General features: G+C 43.1%; 1 non-coding gene across 1 annotated transcript; it reads right to left on the bottom strand.

Moving 5' to 3' along the window:
- Nucleotides 1–1,482: 1,482 nt before the first annotated feature.
- LOC133762633 (U6 spliceosomal RNA) lies at nt 1,483–1,586 on the bottom strand. The gene has a single exon (XR_009866305.1). It is a non-coding gene; the product is annotated as a U6 spliceosomal RNA (small nuclear RNA).
- Between the last annotated feature and the right edge of the window lie 4,115 nt (nt 1,587–5,701).

Below are 5,701 nucleotides of genomic sequence, written 5' to 3'. Positions count from 1 at the left end.
TTGTGCATACGTTCCACTGTGCATGTTGCTGTTTTTGATAGTCACCCTTTTAATGAATGTAAGAAGCTTGGACTAATAGCACTTTTCTTGTTTCAATTGATCATCTTAAAATGAAAATACAGCACTGCCATTTTACCTGTTGTGTTTAATTCAGTCAATAAATTTTGTTGCTCCTTTGCATTTAAAGTGAATTCTGTTGGTCGTCATTTCTCCAGGATGAATTTCATATGTCGCCTTTCAGTTTTTATAGATTGTACTAATTATGGGGATAATGGTGTCGTGATTTGATCTGTGCCTGTGTGAGTATATTGCTGGGTGGGCAGAGCAGAGGGAAGCTCTTATTTCCTTCCACACTAAGTAAACAAGTGAAAAATGATTGTTTGCTTTGAGCAGCTGCCTTTTGAAAAGGTTGTTTGTTATTCTGACTCTGATTTCTGAGCTCTTTACTAAGAAAATCTCCATAGCATATAATCCCTCGTGAGGCCAGCTAATCTGCTGGGACTGTCGGGGAGAGGTCGGGAAGGCGATTAGTTTTTTAAAGACTCATTCCCTGTTTTTTTGTGGTATGTTTCACTTTCTGCATGAAACAGGTTCAGATCCATCGTATACTGAATCTCAATGTGAAAAACATTGAGGTTGTGTCTTTTTTATTTGAAAAATAAGAATTAGGAAACAGGTATTTGGCATAGCTGCTGGGGATGGCAGTATTCCATATAGAAGGGCCTGGTTACAATGCCTGGCTCTAGCTCCTCACTTCAGCTTCCGGCTAATGTGCACCCTGAGGGGCAGCAGGTGGTGGCTCAGTAGTTGTGTCCCTTACACCCGGGGGTTAGGCCTGGGTTGAGTTCCTAGCTCCTGGCTTTGGTCTGGCCCAGCCCTGTACATTATGGGCATTTGGTGAGATTGTCTCTGTCTCTCTGTCTCTTTCTTTCGAATGCAAAATGTATAATTAAAGCCTGAATAAATTGTTTTGAAGTATATCTGCCTTAAAATGGGTTTGTTCAAACCGTAGTTGCTTACAATTCTCTTAAATATCAACTAAAATTCATATTTATCATTAGGTCATGATGGGGATAAACTTTCTTTTTTTAAAAGATTTATTTATTTGAAAGGCAGAAATACAGAGAGAGATGGCAAGATGGAGAGAGAGAGAGAGAGAGAGAGAGAGAGGGAGAGACAGAGAGAGAGAGAGGGAGGGAGAGAGAGGGAGGGAGGGAGGGAGGGAGAGGTGTCTTCTATCTATTGGTTTACTCCCCAAATGGCCACAACACCCAGGGCTGGGTCAGGCCAAAGCCAGAAACCTGAACTCCATCCAGGTCTCCCACACAGGTGCAGGGGCCCAAGGACTTGTGCCATCCTTCTCTGCTTTCCCAGACACGTTAGCAGGGAGCTGGATCAGAAGTGGAGCAGCCAGGACTTGAACCAGTGCCCATATGGGATGCACCAGCTTTGCCATCATACCAGCCCCTATTTCTAGTATTTTAAAAAGTGGGACACTTCACGAATTTGTTTGCCATCCTCCTGCAGGGGCTGTGCTAATCTCTGAATTGTTGCAATTTTAGTATGTGTGCTGCCGAAGTGAGCACTGACAATCTATTCTTGTGGGAACTGATCTAGTCTCCTGAGATTCCACTAATCTCTTCCAAGGGTGGTGCCTGGCTGTGATATAATTACCCTTCCACCATCTCAACATCACCATGAAGGGGACCAAATCTCCAATACATGGGCCTCTGGGGACAAATAACATCCAAACCATGGCACCACGTTGGGGAACCAAACAGAACCTCAAATTGAATCCTGATTTGAACTTTATCAACTCTGTGAGCCAAAGCAAATTTCTTCACTTCTGTAAACCACAATTTCCTACAGTTTAAAATGAAGACCATGAGATTTAATTTATAGGGTGGTTGTACCACTAGTAACGTTCAGAAATATATGTTTCCAAGACATGGTATTTATTTTATATGCATTAACTTGGCTTATTTTATTTAAAAATAGCATTCATATCCACAACCTGGGATGCACTAGATGGTAACTTAAATGGTTCAGTCCCTGCCACTCACATGGGAGACCTGGATTGATTTCCTATCTCCTAGCTTTGACCAGGCCCAGGATTGGCTGTTGTAGGCATTTGGGGGAGTGAAGTAGAGAATGACAGCTGTCCCTGTTTCTGTCTCTCTGCTTCTCAAATAAAAAAAATACAGGACATTTATAAAACAAAATTTCATAAGTTGGTGTAGAAATATCTTCAGCGTGAAACTTGCTTCAGTATAGGGTAGAGATAGACACAGAATTCCTTGATTTGGTTGGTGGAAGGGCAGTTGTAGAGAGGTGAATTGTGCTTGTGTTAAAACAGGGAAGCAAGTGGGAGTATAAGTGGTCATAAGTGTGTATTATTCTGAGACATATTATTGCAAGATTCAAAGGAAGAAAATGCAGAGAGATCAGTGTTGGTGGAAGAAGTTGAAGGCAGTGGCTGAGTTGACTGGGTAGCTGGAAGCTTAAAGAGCAATGGTGGTCAAATCGGAATGAATGGAGTTTATGCTTCCAGAATCTGAAAATGAGCTATGAGATATAATGCAGCCATAACTAAAGGCAGATAGATGGGGGGTTTAGTATGGTGGAGATAAATCATTGGTGTCTTTAACCTGAAAAATGAGTAACTTAATGGGCTTGAGAGAGAGAAAACAGTGTAGATGGGAAGGTAATTTATTCTGTTACTTTAAGCAATGAATGAGCAAGGTCTTTGCTCTGTGAATCTATTACTCCCTCGGTTGATCTCAGCCACTGAGCATGCCTCACAGAGTGAGCATCCCTCAGCCTCAAGTGAGATATGGGGCTCTGGAACTTAATTACAGGACCATTTTTGTACTACGAGACAAACTCAAGGCAGCCTCACCCGCTCTGTCAGAGAAATGCCACCTATTCTGACTATGAGGGGTTGGTGGCTCCCATGGCTTAAACGTGATTTGTCCCTGGAACTCATGCAGATGCTTAAACTGCAAAGCCATACACTTGGGATCCTAAGGGGTGGAAGGATTCCAATGAGGTGTTTAGGAGGTGACCTAGTGAGAAGTCCTCAGGTTTTTGGGGGCCTGCCCTTGGAAGGTAGTTCTCAAGAGAGAACTGTGCAGGCCCAGCTGTCACCCCCCCCCACCCCCAGCCATCTCCTGGCTCTCCATGTGATTGTTATTGCACACACTCCACCATTACCATTTGCCACCCTCACTAGATGTCAGTTCTTGAACTTGAACTGTCGAAACTGTGAGTTAAATAAACCTTTTCTCTTCATAAAGTTAGTTGCCTTGGGTATTTCATTGTATAATGAAAACCTGACTAATACAGATGTCGGTCTGCAACGGGAGCATTCTCGAGAAGTCTTAAGGAGCCATATACTTTGAACCTCTTATGCTGTTTTCGCTGTGTATATGACTTTAACCCTAGAGTTATATTTTATTTTATTTTATTTTAGTTATTTGAAAGAGTCATAGAGAGATCTTCCATCCACCTGTTCACTCCCCCAGATAGCTGCAACGTCTAGCACTGGGCCAGGCCAAAACCAGGAACTAGGAGCTTTATGCAGGTCTCCCATATAGGTGAAAGGGGCCCAGACACTGGGATCATCTTCCACTGCCTTTCCCAGGCCATTAGCAGGGAGCTGGATTGGAAGTGGAGCAGCCGGACATGAATTGCTGCCTATCTGGGCTGCCAGTGTCGCAGGTGGTGGCTTTACTCACTACAGCACAGCACTGACAATTAACCCTTGTTTACAGTCCTAAGGAAGTAACCACGAACCAGAGGGAGTGAAAAATGCACGTCCTCAGAAGGGAGAGTTTAATGATACAGATGGAACCCAATAGAACAAAGCAATGATAAACTACCCTTGAATGGTTTTCAGCCTCTGGTGGTTGAAGGGCACTGGCCTGGTCCTCAGATAGCTCACACTCTGAGCCAGCGAAGGTTCACAGTTTTTGGCTGGGAGAAGTTGGTGCATTAAACTCTGGACTATGCATGGGAGGTGGGAGGTGAAGTAAGACATTAACCCCTCAGCCAAGGCTACGGACGCTTCCCCATAACCGTCTTGGGGCAGATTTCTATCTCAGTGTTATGTTCCGGAGAACCCCGGATCTAAGATACTGTTGTACTGTTATTTCCATTTTCCAATGAAAACACGAGGCTTAGAGAGGTTAAGCATTTGCAGCATTACAAAAGGTTTGAAACAGTTTAAAAACTTGTGGTATAGAACACTTTAAAATGCCAGACAAAACTTATTTAATTTTTTAAAGACCGAGTTGAGCTACCAAGGAAGGAGAGCAGAAACCTCTGGGGGGCAGTTCTGATACTGGAGGCCTAGGACTCGTGACGCTCTATTACTTAGCCTGCAACCTCATGCCGACGTTTAAACCCAAAAGTCTTAAGTTAATGGTACAGAGAGGACGGAAAACTAATCCAGCTATGAGGATTTAGGAGCTGGTCTAGTTGGAGATCCTGAGGTCACTGGAGGCTTACCCTGGGAAGATAGTCCTTCCCCCACCCCCGGTTTAAAAGCCTGAGTTGGACCAGTACCTCTCTTTCTCCGCTTCCTGGCTCACTATATGATCTGTTCACTGCACCTGCTCCACCATTACCGTCTGCTGCTCTCACAGAAACCAATCCAATGGGGGATGCCTGAGCTTGGACTTGAATGTTGCTAACCGTAAGAGAAAGCAACTTCTGTTTCTCCCACAAGTAACTTGTCTCAGGTTCACTGCAGAAAGGAGAAGCTGAGTAGGCCAAATATCATGGTCCTCAGACGGGCTGGGATCCTTAAGGAGAGGTAGTTCAATCCACAAACAGAGGGGAAGAACATTTTTCCATCCCTTTTCTTAGTCATTGCTAAGTCAAGCAGCCACAAAGCAAGTAAGGACGAAGAAGTTTTGAACAATATGTTTGGACACAAATGTAACCCTGGACCAAACAACCTAGGAATCCACATCCTTTTCAAAGAACCAGTAAATCATTTATGGAAATTGATTATACCATAGGTTATGAAGTAAGTCTTAACACATTTCGAAAAATCAATTCCACACAGAACATGTTCTTTTGCCACAAGTCAACTATTCCAGGAATAAGAAGATAGCTAAAATCATTCTATATATTGGAATTTTTATGGATCAAAGAATAAAAATTAATATGATATTAGAACATAATTAGAATTGCACAATTATAAAAGTACTATCTATTAAGACCTGTGGAATGTAACTAAAGCTATATTTGGAAGGAATGTTATAGAGGCCAGTGTTGTGGCATAGCAGGTAAAACTGCCCCCTGCAATGCTGGCATCCCATATGAGCGCCTGTTCGGGACCTGGCTGCTCCACTTCCAATCCAGCTCCATGACAATGGCCTGGAAAAGAAGCAGAGGATGGAGCAAGTGCTTGGGCCCCTGTTAGCCCAATAGGAGACCTGGATGAAGCTCATGGATCCTGGCTTTGGCCTGGCCCCGTCCCCATCATTGTGGTCATTTGGGGAGAGGACTAGTGGATGGAGATCTCTCTGTCTTTCCCTCCCTCTCTCTGTGTAACTCTGACTTTGAAATAAATAAATTAATCTTTAAAAAAATCAGATATTTAAGAAAAAAAGAATGAATGTTGTAGTTTCAAGTGTTTAGATTACAAAAAATAAAAAAGCTGAGAATTAAGGTTGACATTGTGATCCAGCAG

Source organism: Lepus europaeus, chromosome 6, assembly GCF_033115175.1.
Source record: "Lepus europaeus isolate LE1 chromosome 6, mLepTim1.pri, whole genome shotgun sequence".
Lineage (NCBI taxonomy): Eukaryota > Metazoa > Chordata > Mammalia > Lagomorpha > Leporidae > Lepus > Lepus europaeus.
The sequence above is the reverse complement of the archived record's forward strand: the minus strand, read 5'-3'. Positions and strand labels throughout refer to the sequence as shown.